This window comes from Anguilla rostrata, chromosome 2 (assembly GCF_018555375.3).
Source record: "Anguilla rostrata isolate EN2019 chromosome 2, ASM1855537v3, whole genome shotgun sequence".
In the NCBI taxonomy this organism is placed as follows: domain Eukaryota; kingdom Metazoa; phylum Chordata; class Actinopteri; order Anguilliformes; family Anguillidae; genus Anguilla; species Anguilla rostrata.
Window position 1 is genome coordinate 47,195,845 of NC_057934.1, and position 16,057 is coordinate 47,211,901.

Below are 16,057 nucleotides of genomic sequence, written 5' to 3' on the forward strand. Positions count from 1 at the left end.
ATGGAATTTACTGGGCAACGCCGTCAGACAAGCAAGTTACGGACAGCCAGCTCTAAGGTAAAACATTCACTGGCTGACAAGTAAGGCAACGATCGGCGTTAAGATTCATTTCAATGTTACTAGTCTAGATTCATTAGCTACGAACGAGTCGTTCATTAGCTAACGTTAGTCTAGCCAAATAGCTCAGCTAGTTCCTACGATAATCTTACATGAGCTACTAATGCATTATAAACAGAGTTTTGTTACCTAGCTAGTTGGTATCATTTTAAAATGGCGCACAGCCTGTTCGTTTCATCTAGCGTTGACTTGAAAATACAGTACATCGTATTTTGCGTTTTTGTCAAGCTTTCGGGCATTCAATTTACAGCACAGCCGGTCAACGACAACTCTGCGGTCCCAGCTAGCTAGGACTACGGCATGAACATATAGTTCGCTGTACCGGGAACTCAGCATTTCATGTAGAAAACACAACGAAGGAATCTTTTTATTAGTCGACTGGAGAACGATATATGCCCAAATCACACGCTAGGATATGATAACCAGCAGCAAACCGGGTCGGTCGTCGACAGCTTGGCTGCACTTTCGGCTAACATACTTAGCCGTAAAAGTTAGCAACTGTAAAGTAGCAACCTAAACGAGTACAAGCTATATTCAAGTTCAGAATGAAATATAACGATGCACTTACCTCGTGAATATAAAGTGCAAGAGAGCGAATATGGAAGCCGGTAATAAGGCTACAGGAATTCAATGTGTTTGCAGCATTTAGGAGAGACACAGTCAACCTGCACGCCCGCCATTTTCTTCACTCACTAACCTCCCTCTCTCCTCCTCCTGAGTTCTGTCCCACAGGAAGAGAATGTGAGCGCTATCGACTGGTAGGACCACTTCCTCCTCTGTCCGCGAGCAAGTACTAGACCCAAAATGGTTGCCATTGTGTTGTTTAGTAGCGGTAGCAGAAACTAGGTACCTTGTTGTATTTTGGTGCGCTCTTGTATTGTGCGTTGCAATTGCATGTTTCTTTATTTAGAAACCTCGTACACTAAGTTTCTGTTACACTTAGTGATACCCACATTTTAAGTTGCATTTAATTCTTTTTCTGTTGCTGTCATCGTCAGGATAGCAACCACATACTACAGTCCGTTCTAACGTTTGCTATAATCTCAACCAGCGGTGGAAGTGAACAAACTCACCACAGCATATAGATTTTAAGCAAATATATATTTGAAATATGAATGCAATATATAATAGGCCATATAATTTGTATCTGCAATGAAATATATTTTAGATGCAGTTATTACAACTCGTTGACTCAACAATAGCTGGTATGGTGGAATTTAACAGTTCGAGATCTTGACAATGAAGAATAAGCAGGTAATATACACTTGTCCAGGCTCTAGATCAGGGGGTCCAAATCCAGCCCTGGTTTTCTTTCTGGGTAATTACCTGAACAATTAGCGCTATGGTTGACCAGGCTGTCTTATACTTGTAGGTAAAGGTAGAAAACCAGCAGTTCTCGGCCCTTGAGGACTGTGATTTGGTGATCTCTGCTCTAGAGCCATAATGTCACCCCATGTCCTAAAGGCCCTTGTAAAGCTGACAAGTTCTGTATAAAATTAAACATAATTGGCTTTCCCAATCAACATACAGAGGGATACGTTTGTTACCATCAAGGAAAGATGGATGGAGCAAATACAGGCAAATCCTTGAGGCAAACCTGCTTCAGGCTGCAAGAGATCTGCATTTAGGCCAATAAATTGTGTTCCAACAGGCCAATGACCCATGGGGCACAACCAAAAGTACAAAGGCTTTAAAACAAGGTCAGTATTTTGGAAAGGCCCAGCCAAAGCACAGACACAGACTTAAATCCATTGACAATCTCTCATATGACCTGAAAATTTATTTCCACAGACTTTCTAGCTTGGCTGAGTTGGAGCAAATTTGCATGGGGAATGCACAAAAATTCCAAAATCTAAATGTGAAATGCTCGTTGAGACACCTGAGAAGACTCATAGCTGTAATTGCTACCCTAGGGGGATGGGAAATGTACTGTATGTTGACTTTAAATAAAATATTTAAATTTTGTTCTGTAAGAGGTTGAAATATATATTTATGTCATTGCGAATCCCATTCAGTAAAATAAGTGAATGTGAAAAATAAGTGAAAATAAGTGCAACCAGAGCAAAAGAAAGAGCTAAAATTAAAATTCCTGACACATTCATGGTGTTCCCAGTATTTATGTCAATCTGAACATGCCCACAATGTGGTCTTTTACTGAACCTTTAAAAAGGACTTCGATATCTCTGCCAATTTGAAATTCTTCCTGCACTACCAAACAGGAACTGCATGTCACCCCTGTATGCTGCTTTTAAATACAGACTTCATAATGTAACCAGGCCACTGGTCTCCTGGGTGACAGTTTGGCTATGGAAGGCAGCCAGAGCAGACAGGCCAATTGGGACAAGGTCAGAGGCCCTGCTCTCAGTTCTCCCTACAGCTCCAATCCTTCGTTACGGTCATTTTCCCCTAAACCTTCTCAGATTGAAACTTTGTGTGAAGAGACAACAGAACCATCAGAAATTAAATGTCACTTTATAAATTAGATGATCGTTTCCCTTCCACATTACAGTGAAAGTGTACAGTTCTTGTTTTTGAGGGGTATTTGGAGCAGTCAAAATTTGTGTTGCATGTTGACCTTCAAAGTAAAAACAATTTTAATTCAGTCATTTAGTTGGTTTCACTGCCTCCAAATATAGTGAAGTCACTTGTTTACAACATTATCCCTTGTGCGAGGATCTCGATTCTTTCAGTGCAGTACACAAGCTGATACATCAATGATTCTGTCATCAGCAACCAATGACGATCTAAAAAACCCTCAACAAATAGGTAACAATGTAAATACAGTTCAGCTTCTGTTCTGGAATTTGCCTACGTTTTAACTCTGCACTGAACAAGCAAAACAAAGCAGTGGCACAGAGATGTTAAATGGCTCAGCACTGTTAACTACATTAACCCTTTTGAAGAAAGTATTTCTGCCTCAGCTGGCAGACACTTTTGTCATAACTAACTATTGTGCTGCTTAGCGGAACATCTTTCGCTCACAGTATTCCTAATCACCTTTGCCCTGATTATGTACCAACAAAATAGTTCCTAGTGAGAAGGAGTATATCCCTGTCATTTGCTATGATATAAATCCCAGTTATCCAATTTTCACCCTTTCAAGGGTATATTAGTTCTCTGAACAGCAATACTGACATTACAAGGGAGATTGAGAAAGCCATTTCTTTTAATGGGCAAAAAGCTTTTAAGTAGGAAATTCCTCAGCTGGCAACCTGGGTCTTGCAATTACAGGATGAAAATGTATTCTGTACACACATGTACGTGTCCATTTGTGTTAGGAACTCCTTCAAATAAAATTCCCACAGTGCTACACAAGGTTGTACTTTTTATCTGTTTGACAAGGTCTTGCTGCTGAAATCTGTATTCACATTTGTCAGTTGTGAATAAAGGGCAAACAGATGTAACTACTTCCCGAATTGAATCATTGCATTCCAGGCCCTAATTCACATACAAGTGTATGCAAAAAAAAAATATATATATGTAAGTATGTATATATATATATATATATATATATATATATATATATATATTTTTTTTTACAGATTTTGTACAAGATAATATGTCCAGAGTGTGTTATAATGTTTGCTCACTCTGCTAAACCTGTGTTCTAAGTACCAGCGGAGGTAATGCTGTAACAGTGTTTATGAGAGGCTCACAGAACAGCCTAGATGGAACAGAAACAGGGCCACACGTGCCGGTGCGGAGTTCTGGCCTGGGCACATTCCACAGCTTTGAGGTTGGAATCTGAGGGCGAAGCCTGCAGTTGCAATTTCAGGCTCTTCTGTTTCATAATCCAAACATGCTGCCCAAAGCTACAGTGGATGAGAGAGCTTTTTATCTAACATATCTAGGTGCACTGTCACCAGACCAAGATAGCTTCACATTGCAAACATGAAATGGCCGAGTTAATGGTTTTTTTTCTGTCATTATTTTTTATTGCTATATTGGGTAAGTTTTAATATTTTAAAAAATTACACTGATGTCCTCATCTCACATATCATCATTAAAGCAGTATTACGGCACAACAGTTTAAAGTGTAAATAACTACATCTTTGATATCCATTTTGAAATGATCATATTCTACACTCACATCATAATTAGAAATTCCATTTAATGCTGTTGTCCCTTTACCTACTGGAGATCTCCACATACAGAAACTCAGCTTTAAATATAAATAATTGGGTGAAATACTGATAAGTGACGGCTGCTTCATGACCCTGTGTGTGGGTGTTTCATTTTTCTTCACAGAGGAGAGTATTAATTCAGATACCTCATTGATTTTTATGTTTCGGTCATGCTCTGATTAGAATTTCAGCAGAAAGACATTGAAAAATATCCAACAGCAACCCTTCCCCATCTTTTTAATTTGCATCCTGATAAAGAGAATGCCAAAAATGATGTACAGAGATGTACTTCTTGATGTCCATGATGTGATATTTCACATTAATTCACAAAGTTCCCCGTCTCATCTTCCCTTGTGGAGGTGAAAATAATTTTTGTCTTAATGATGAATACTAGTGGAGGAGCCCAGGGCTTTTGATGCGAGGGCCCCTATATGGGCTCGGCTTGGTGGTGTCTGAGTGAATGAGCTCACTGCACTGAGACAGAGGTCATGGCCTGTCAATACCAGTCAGACCAACAGGCTGCTCCCCCTCAAAGCCGAGGCAAACACGTTGCCTGGGAAAATGTGCTACCCCATTGTGTGCAGGCAGACAAGGCAGGAGGTGGGGAACGGCTTTGCATGACAAGTACTGCGGGACCCAACTTAGTGAGATTAACACAGGGCAATCTCACACATTCTTGCTCATAAAAGCAGACATAAAAATGCACAGACAGACATGCCATGAGCAAACACATGCACATATGCCAGTGTGATAACCACTAAGAGACAATTTATTCAACTGTACATTCAAAAGAGAAACAATTCTCAGACTCACTTAATCTTACACCATATCTATGTATGTGCGAAGGACTGTACATAGAAATAAAGCCTCTATTGAATACTGTTTCATACAGTGGATATTCCCACTGTCACACTCCAAGACACAGGGATGTCCTTGCTGTGGGATTAGTGTCATTAAGGGATGGATAGAAGTATATCTAGAATTCCTGGACAGAACATTGTTCAATTGCAGGGTCATCATTTCCAGTCCATCCCTGTAATGCTGACTACCAGTCAGAGAGAAAATGCGCACCACGTTTAGATAGTTTGGTATTCACTGTACTTGAACCGGCAACATTCTGGTGACGTGTCATGTCATAAATGTGAAATTTCACAAACCCACCCAATCTCTGCCTGTCTGTGAAAAGACAAGAGTTTGCATATGACCAGCATTGAAACTACAGGTAAAATCAGCTTCCTAAGTGATGGAAAATTGCAATTACTTCCTTCCTTTGAGGCACCGTCATAGAGCAGTGCCTGTGCTCCCAGGGCGGCTGATTGCTGTTTACCTCGCAGTCTCAGGTGCTGTCAGTCAGCAGGGACTGAACTATAATGAGAGCCATCCTCAAAACAAGAGCCCTATGTACTGCTCTGCACTCCCGATAAGACCACTCAGACTCTGCCACCTCACACACAAACACTCAGCAGCACAAGTATGCAAGCAACCTACACAATGTGAGGATAAACATGCAATTTAAAGGTAAACATGCTTATAAAAATCTTATTAAACTGCATTATTCCATCACAATATTAAGTAAATAGTAAAAAGTGTGAATATTACAAAGGTAGCCATTAAGGCAGCCACAAAAGATGATGGAGTTGATGAAATTGTCTGTTTTCATTCAATACTCTGTTGAAAAAAGTTTTTTTAATCTGCAGGGTATTTCATACTATACATCTAATGTTATTATGACAGGATTGTCTCCCCTTTACATGCAATATTGATATCTGTTTTTCATGTTATCCATGCCCATGTTTTCAGATGTACAGTCTCTTTAAAGTACTTAAAGTATCTTGTTTATACACAGTACACAATATAAGTTAATTAGTTATAAATATATTAAGTTACAATGAATAACAATTGGTTTTTAAAACACATGCAGATTTGTATACATATTAAATTAATATTTTATTGCATTCATAAGTTTCATATTGTCGGATCTGTATGAAGAATGGCACATACAGAAATTATTTTCATTTATGTAAAAAGCAAAAACATTGGAATTTCAATAGGGTGAGGCCACACAGCAGTACTCCTACTATAGATAACTATGAAGTACACAAATATTATTTTAAATACCTATGCATGCCCTTGTCTTCTTTTGAGGAAGGCATTGCTTGAAGTGCCCATTTTCTGGCTTGTGTTGCAATGAAAACACTATTTATAAACATGCTTGGAATAAGAGTTCCTCAATTCACAAATTGCCATTTAACAAACAAGCGAGGCAACCAAATTCAAAACTGAAACTGAAACAATAAAATGAAAATGAAATAAAATGTAATAACACATACAATGTGAAATCTGTGTGTGCGCCTTTAGGACTGTATGTAAGTACATGCAAATATATATATATATATATATATATATATATATATATATATTTATATTTATATATATATATACTCTTATACAGTATATACCTATTTCCATAGCCCTTTGTTTCCTATCAACAGCTTACCTTTACATAAATACCGCACGTCCAAGTCATGCATAATTCATCTGCCCCCCATGGCAAACACTACTACAGCACTGCAGGGGTGTGCTAGACTTCATTTGATCAGAGTATATAATAACACCCCTAGCAGATGCACCTCCGCTCTAACACTGGGGAAACGGCTAGAAAATCGAGACTTTAATGAAAAGGATCCAGCTACAACTCCAGCTCTCAGTCTTTGAAACCCCTGTTTACTGTACAGTATGACTGCTGCAAGACATATTTAGATTGAGATGACGTTAGAGGCCTGGATGGACTTTCATCTGCCCTAAGAATGAAAGAAAAGCGGGATGGCTATATATCTATAGTTCGGCTGTGAACAAAAATCACCGATTCATTCACAGACATTTGGCACCTGAGAAGGTACCTGGAGTTTCCCATTTCTCCTTCATCCCACCTCATCTCTGTACACTATCAGTTCTCAAACTCAGGCTTACATGGCTGACGAGATCCCTAACCAAAAACATTCTGCTTAGTTCCCTCCTTAGTCTCCCACTTACACCATATTATTCACACCCCACCCCCATTCCCTGTACTCTCTCCCACTCTCATTTTCCCTTATATCCCCCACCAACTTGCATTCAATCTCAATCTGTCTCCCCCCGCCCTCCTCATCTCTGCTCTCTGCCCCCCCCCACCCCCACTCATTCTCAGTCAGGGTGGAAGAAGTGGGAAATCTGCCAGCTGTGAAATGGATTTATTGAGGCTGAATTACACTCGGCATCCAACCAATTACCTGTCCAGCTGTCTCCGCGGGCCAGCATGCCCTGCCATGTAGCGTGGTGCGCAAGCTTCCAGACTCCAGAAATTTATCAAGGTACCATTTTGTGGTGGATTTATCATTTTCACACAGACCTGATTTCTGTCATTTACAGATTTTAATGCATTTCACTGCAGCGGCAAGAAGGCCCTATCCCCTCTGCTACTGATAACCTCTTTAGGGATTAGAGACAGGCCTTTTGTTTGTTTTCGCTTCCATGCGGCGTGTGAGAAAAACACAGTTGGACAAGGACATTCGCAGGCACACATCGGTGTGGGACCAAACACAATGACAATGTGTGCGGTATACAAATTTCACCAAACAACATGGAGACAATTCATTTCTAAAACATTTCATATGTAGGTAATAACGATAAGCTGTTACTGAGCAGCGATGTTCCCTGATATTCATATACAGCGGGGTCAGTCTCTCTCTCCCCCTCCTCACCCCCCCCCTCCCTCCCTCCCTCCCTCCAAAGCAATGACAGGAGGGCCAGCACTGGAGGGGGAATACATCTCCTTAATCACAACTGAAGGAAACAGATATCGCTCGCCTCAGCCTATTATAAATGTCATGCTTCGCCTTTCCTTTAATGCACAAACCTGGAGTGCAGAGATGAGGTAAAGGCAAAACAAAAAAGAGGGGGGAGGGGCAGAGTGAGAAAGGAAGAGAGGTAACCGAACTCATTGTACTCAGATACAGGACAAATTTCACATCACACAGATAAAGGCTAGCTGGCTGTCATATATATATATATATAATTTTTTTTTTTCAATTCATGCCTCTATGATAAACAAACCTTCATATACTTGTGAGTGATCTGATGGAAATGTTCTAGAACTCTCGTTCACTGCAAATTAGACAGCCTTACGGGGTAGTAGAGGGCAAGATGGGTGATGCCTTTGGGCACTCAATCATCTGCCCACTCAATCATCAATGTATTATTCTGTTTGGTAGAAACCACAAATCATTAGAAGTCTCTTCATCTTACCTAAGCTAATTTTATCTTAGCTTCCTGGAATCTGGCAGCTGCTCTTCACAATGTACATTGGGCTGAGAGCATTTCTAACACTGAGTCAGTCTTCAGGGGAGTAATGTGTAATATGTAACCTGAATTGTGGTGTCACACACCTAAAATAAATCTCTCCATTTTACCATTAGGGCTACCACTAATTGACTCCCTGAACTGGCTTCTTCCTAACCTATTTGCATGTGATAATTGGTGTGCTGTGTGAGACGTGTGTTTGCGTGTGAATCTAGGGACTTAGTTGCAAAGCTCAATTAGTGTTTCCATGTCTAGCATGTGCACACATGACTCTTGTGTGCATCTTCTCTGTGTTTGCAACCTGCATTTGGGGAGACATATCTCACTTCAGTGTGCTGCTATATAAAAACAGCACCCTCTCTTCAGTAATCCCTGCTTGTTTGTGTGCGTGTGTGTGTGTATGTGTGCAAAGCTGACTTGTCCCCATGTGGCACACACAATAACAGCTTGGCAAGACTGGTCTCTGCTGCTTTGTGGATAAATTAAAGAGACGTAGAAAAAGCATTCAAAAGGTTATCACTAAAGGAGAGGAGAAAAAAGCACAGAAAGCTGCAATGGGAAAGCTAAACACAGAAGATCCCTGGCCTGCACTTATAACTCTGCATTGAGAGCAGCTGAAATGGTGTCTCTGGGGACAGTGTGAGGAGGTAATGAGAAAAACCATATGTTCATAACATACAGGATAGTTAATAAACACAGAGCACTTGATGATATTCATGTTATTGATTTTCATCTCTTAATGTTTTTGTATTAATTAAATATATTATTTGAAATTACAATTATCCTCCAAGTAATGTGATGGATCTGCCTGGCAATCCATCTTTTCTATGTAAGCCAAATCTTTCAAATTATATGCATATATATTCAGTACATGTACAGCAAAAATAACTCACCAAATGAAAGGGGGAATGAATCATCCCTTCTACTCAGTCAAAATAGATTTACATGCTGTTCATTATGGATAGGCAACACACACTGGCTAGCCAACAATGATCATCTGTATCAAATATATGCAAGTAACAAGCACAGTGGGAGTGATGATGGTTCATCCATACAGCTCTCATGTCTGGAAGACACACACACTGTAGTTGTTATATGGAGTGATAAAATCAGACACTCTCACATTGCCCTGCATATAAGGACAGATGCTATTCTGATGACAGCACTTAGGAGAGATGGCAGCCAGTAATAACAGAAGTCTTGGTCCTCACACGCACATTGTAGCAGTACAGTGCTAGCAGATGACTGCATAGGTCAGGCCAGGGAAAAGAAGATGACCTCGGGTCAGAGTGGAGAGGACAGGAGGGCCCAGCGAATTACAATATTGATTTGCAGGCAAAGGAAAGGGAAAGCAGCAGAAGCTTAGCATGGGCTTGGTAGTAATGGGGGTGATATGGGGCCCAGGAGCGTGGTCTCCCTTCTGCTTAACCTTCAGTGCAGGGTGTCTGGCAAGGCAGCGTTAATGCTCTCGATTCTTTGCACACTGCCTCCTCTCTGCACAGTACAAAGCCAACAGCACATGAGAGGGTCAATGTAAGCAGCATGGCTCTCAACCATGGGCCACATTGGTCATGAGAATTAGTGTGCCCTCTAACTAATATGAGCCCACTCCGTTATCCACTGCCTGATGTAATGTAATGATCTTCACAACTTCCTCTCATAATTTTAAGCACGGGACAACATTTCTATGCCACTTTCACCACAAATGAATGCAGCAACCACTAATATCAATAAATGTAATGATATTAGCAAATGAAAGTGGTGACAAGACAGTAATTAAAAATATGGGTTCATTATCAACATGGTGATATCCATGTTGACTCAAAATTATTGACCATGGTAAGTACTGTAAATACCATACTCAGCCCACACAGAGGTTATATGTCCAATGGGCAGATTGCTGATTATAGCAAAGAAAAACATTGCACAGAATTATTGCAATTAGAAAATCAGTTTTGATGTGCACTTATAAAAATTACCTTTCTGACATGTCCCAGTTATTCTTTCTTTTGATGATTGGAAATGCATCTAAATGAGGTTAAATTACGTTGCTATCTCGGAAGCCTGGATATTGACCAAGGGGGGCTGATTGTGGGAGGCTGAAATGTGAAAAGGGATAAATATAGCTTCAGCGAGCAGCAGTGCACAGAGCGGCTTCTACAGGACTGACAGACTGCCTGGGCTCCCTCTGGAAGCCATTATCTGCTCCTTCATCTCTCCTCTCGTCATCCCTTCACTCTCCTTCCGCTGTCCTCTTTCTGCCACCTCGGTTCTACACCGTCCTTTCCGATGCACGCCCTTGACAAGTGGGAATCAGATACAAACATATAAAATAAAATGTTTGCCTGTAGGCTGCTCCAGTAGGCTTGTGTGATGGAGGGTACGGTGTATCTGGAATAGGTGGGGAGCGAGGGCTGCTGAGGACTGCTCCCTGCAGATGTGCTTAAAAGAAAAGTTTCCACCATATCAAGGGCAATTCAATGCCCAGCCATTGAACCTCATTGTTAATTTACACAATTAGTAAAACACCACCGAGAGAAAGTCCATATGGAAGACAAAGGACTTCAACAATAACAAAAAAAAAAACAATTCATCTGGAACTGTACTAATACTGCTAAATGTGTCGAGAGTCTGAGTAGCTACGAAAGCTGTGGAAGCTTTATCTATGCAGAGTGCTCCAGCAAGTCCAGTCTATTAGAATCCTTGCGGTGGCCTCAACGGGACGGGGACAGGGCCACCTCGAGGTTTCGCACCTCGTGTTCCTGGGGCTCGGGCTCCAGCCGCACAATTACGGGCCTTTTTTTCCCCCTCCCAGCGCGACCCCCATTTAAATCCTCATCACTTATTCATTTAGGCTGTGACTCTCCTGAAGGCACAAAGGAGGCTTCGCAGCGCCATGTGCAAATCAGTGGTCAAAAGGCCACACGTATACCTTTCTTATTGTCATTCATATATGCCATACATATTTCACGTGGTTACATTTCAAACGGCCACTGCTCAGTTAAGGAACTTTCATCCGAGCGCAGATGAACCTAATCTGCATGCAGTGATCCCTCCCTCTGCTCAATAATTCACAGACATTCTTTTTCCCTCCCTCGCTTTGTCCTCAGCACAGAATGCACCTAAATTTAGATTCCTAGCATATTCCCTCTTTCACATTATAACCTCCCTTTTTTACACTAAGGATCATGCCTTTGCGTCTGTGTATGTATATGAGTGATAAAATCAGCGGCTTTTGCACGAGCCTACAATGTTATAGGAAATGAAAGCGGGGATCCTTAAGACTTGATAAGCTCTGTTTGTTGTACCTGAGAGACACTGTCTGTATACCACAGGGATTCTGCAGATCTCCAGTTTTGCAAATCTATAGCTTTGATCAGGCAAAAGCTTTAAACACAAGCCTCCCCAAAGATGAGAGATGATCAAGAGATTAGATTAATCCCAATCCAGTTCTCCTCATCATTATTAAAGATGTTCTCTTCTGCTTCCTGCGCAAGATTTGGCCCAAAATAAAGGGCATTGGAACGCAATGACTGAATCCAGGAATTTTACCCAAGACCTGCACATTGTTTTGACTGTTAATGATAATGATTAAAAGAAACAGACACTTTGAAGTGCCCCCATACACATATTTAACATTGGAATAATAAAAATAATTCAATGAAACTCAGTGATCAAGTTTCATTTTCTTTCTACTGTAAACGCTAGAATATTGCATGAACTGCTCAAGGGATTTAAGTGTACTCCCATATAACACTTTGAAAAGAGTACTAAACAAGACCTCTTCAGCTCCAGAGGTTCGGATTCCAATACAGTTTGAAGTTGTTTATGACAAATTGTTCTCTGTAAATGAAATCACATTGTGCTCTATCATTTAATGTGGCAATGCCACCATCATGACACCACCATTGTAATGGTAGGCATGCAGATAAACTCCAAGTCTATGTCCATATAATACAGACAGACGTCCTGCTCTTTCTCTTTCACTCGCTGGCTTTTCTCTGTCTTTCCCACTCTCTGTTCTCTTCGTCCCAAGGCCTCGCTCTCCCTGCTATTGTTTCCCTCACAGCAGGGGCACCTTTATCCCAGGGGAGCACTAGTGGGAACAGGGGAGCGGAGGAGGGGAAAAGGGGGCTGTGAGGTGTGGGGTGGTGTTCAAGACCAGTAATCCAAGAACAATAGGCCACTTGTCCTCTAGCATCAAAAACAGGGCTGAGATTAAGTCAAAATGCTAACACAATCACTAATTGTTAATTACAATACATAACCCTGATAGCATCTTGCATTTGTTTCCCTCGAAGGAGGCTTGGCCTACGGTGTGTCTCTAGATCATGCAGTGCTTTTCAGTTGTGAGACTAAGTACAGCAGTACCCCCAGGCTTGCCCCTGTTAAATAGGCAGTTAAGAGGCAGAAGTCTTTCATATTGGTAAAAACTCAGGGGAATGGTGGGCAGCACGGACCCAATGTAAGACTATTTAGCTGATTACCAAACAGTAGAATTCTATCAAAATTCTATCAGCTCTAGTTTTGTGGCTGCAGGAAATAACCACAAACAGTAACACTGAAAATAATGGGTACAGTTCACAGCTCAAAATTCAAGCCTTATCATTCTAATGAACACCAAGATCTATTATCTACCTATCTATCTATTTTTAAGGTAGCTGAAACCCTCTCATTTGATACCAATAAAATCAATGGTTACATTGAATAAAGGGCTTTGAAAGAAGGGGGTCAATGGTTTTGTGTATGTGTGTGTATATGGTGTGCAAGGGTGTATGTGCTTGCATGTGTATGTGTATGTGCAAGTGCACAGGTAGATTAGAGTGGTGCACTATACACAACACACACAGAAAACACAAACACATGCGAACAACACAAACAAATCTCTGAGTAAAATCATTCTTCCCCCCCACCCCAAACACAACAGATAGCGTGTCCTCTGAGTCTCTGCTCCCCCCATTTTTCTCCTTGAGAAGGTTGGCATTTGAGGGCAAAAGGAGAGTGGGAGGCAGACAGACAGAAAGAGGAGACAGAGGAGGGGACTCTAATGAGACCTCTACCGAGGCTCTTCGGAGGGGTGCAGCCCTCTCGCTGCTCCTAATGAGCAGTCAGCCTGCCTGCACCATCCGTCTCCATCTCCCGGAGAAAAACAGCGCACCCGCTCTCCCACCGCTCCGCCAGCGCCAGGGAGCGCCCATGATAAAGGACCGTCAGCTTTATTGCCGACTTTTGCATATTATTCTGCATATATGCATTTTAAAGAGGCGCAATATTTAGATACTGGCAATCAAACGGCAGCAGAGAGATAGACGCTCGCTTGTCACTCCGCCGACCCAATATTACCATGCGGGAGAATTCCAATCTGGTGAGTATGCAAATGGAACCGAGCCCAGCAACCACTCAGACGGCAGAAGACAAAAAACCTATAAAAGCGGCCACATAAAAAAGGGGGCTAAATGTACCGAAATAATGTGATCTGGGGGTTTTGTTTGCTTTTCGATTTATTTTTCAGTCTCCCCCTCTGCCCAGTTTGTGCTGTGAAGGGGGGGGGGGGTGTTTTGCACCAGAGCAAGATGGGTTCTCCTTCTACCTCCTTCAAAAATTCATGAATGATCAATAATGCGTTTGGCGGCAGCTCTCATGAATCTTTCATTGCACGCAGGTGCGTTAGACAATAGCGCTGGCTCCCAGCAGAGAAGCATCGGAATGTCAGGTATCGGCCAGGCCAGGGCTCTACCCGCTGCCCCGAGTTCTCTCACGGAACACTGAAACCACATTTCTCATTTCATCAATACACAGAAACGCAAAATGTTTGCCTTCACACTTCTTTGATCTTCCCTCTTGCATCATTTTAATGAACTTCCCACAACTCCACTTACTATATTAATAAGCAACTCATTTAAATGGAGGAAGAACTTTGTCCTCTTGGAATATACCTGGCCTTAACATTCTAAAAGGGACCACACCTGACTATGACTGAAAAGCACAAAGATAATAGCGAGAACACTTGGTTTGGCCACAACAAGCGATAACTTGAGAGAGAGAAACAAGGGAAAGAATCAAAAGAGACAACTGACTGCGGACAAACACACAGCAGCAGAGGCTTTTCTATGCTGAGATGAGGAGGAAGGTTGGGTAGATAAATGAAGACATAACAGCTGACAAAACCACAACCACAGTGGGCGACTGGGCTGGAGCACTGAGAAGCAGACAGACAGAGAGCAAGGAGGGGGGAGAAACAGGGAGAGAAAAAGAGAGGGAGAGAGCAAGGCAGGCGAGGCAGAGGCTGTCCTGGCACCATGCCAAATGCTCATTAGTAGAGACGAGCGCACTGCACAGCAGGCCAACACGATGGTCGTTACCCTGGCAACAGCAGAGTGGGCTCAAGACATGATGCATCATCTGTGTGTTAAAGAACACAAGTTCCAGCACAGAGACGTATTTATCCAGCCCAACTCAATTCACCTTCCACAAATTCAATATGCTGTCTTAGTGCATATGAGCATGTGTGTGTGTGTGCGCGTGTGTGTGTGTGTGTGCGTGCATGTGTGTGTTTGTGTGCGTATGAGTCTGGGTGTGTGTTTGGCAGAGGGGGGCGGGGTAAGCACTGGGGAGTAGATTGTCAGGAGACCTTGAGGATGGCATGCAGATTTTTTTTATTGCTTTGGTGAAACATTAATTTAAATATTCATGCTTCTTTCTTCTCTCATTTTTTTCTTTTTTTTTCAAGGGTGAATTTATTGCATCCACAGGGCAGTGCCTTTCTGGCTGCTACAGCCTGCTGGAAAAAATACTGTGTGGGGCAATAAATAAAACATAATTCCAGCTAATCTCATTGCTGATATTTTGGCTCATTCATATAGAAATTTGATTTATCAGTGGAGTTCTTTCATTACGCTCCTCTTCCGCGGGGTGACTGATTGTCTTAGCCTGGGCTCGTGAGGACCCCATCGGAATCCAGCCTCCTCCTTTTCTCCACCATTCCATTGTCTTTCATTTATCCTTTCTTTATTGATGTGGTGAAGGTGGAGACACTGGGCAGAGTGGCAAGACTGTGCACGGAGGCTTTGTCCCTGCTGTGCAGATACCAGGAGTAATAAAGAAATAAAGTAACAATATGGGAAATAAAGAGGATTTTCACATTTACAGATCATTCAGTTCCGGTCTCACTTAGGCTACTTTCTGGTGTGTGGTGAAATATCAATATCCCACCCATACAGCTCAAAGATCATCCAGCTGTGTGGAGATAATCTGAATTCTAATGAGGACTGCCAGATTGGACTGTTGTTGAAATTGTTAGAGACCTGAGATATTTTTCTGACTTGGTCTATTTTTGTATTTCTACATCCATTTCAAACAAATAACTACGCTGAGATCCAAAACACTGAACACAAATCTCATGCCCCCTGTTCCATAAGATACCTCAGGAGTGTCAGGTATTTGAATGAAAAGGAGTGTAACTTTAGTTACATTCTTAA

The 16,057-nt window shown here is 41.7% G+C and overlaps 1 protein-coding gene across 11 annotated transcripts in view; it reads right to left on the reverse strand.

Annotated features, from left to right (window-relative positions):
- Nucleotides 1–16,057, reverse strand: part of LOC135248245 (trinucleotide repeat-containing gene 6A protein-like) — a 101,419-nt gene that overhangs the window by 35,647 nt on the left and 49,715 nt on the right. For 3 of the 11 annotated variants that reach the window (XM_064322634.1, XM_064322636.1, XM_064322635.1), the window contains exon 1: nucleotides 686–836. The exons of the other annotated variants lie outside the window; for them this stretch is intronic. The gene's annotated coding sequence lies outside the window, so the exon portion shown is untranslated. Of the gene's footprint in view, nucleotides 1–685; nucleotides 837–16,057 lie in introns of those variants that run through there. 11 annotated transcript variants of the gene reach the window in all.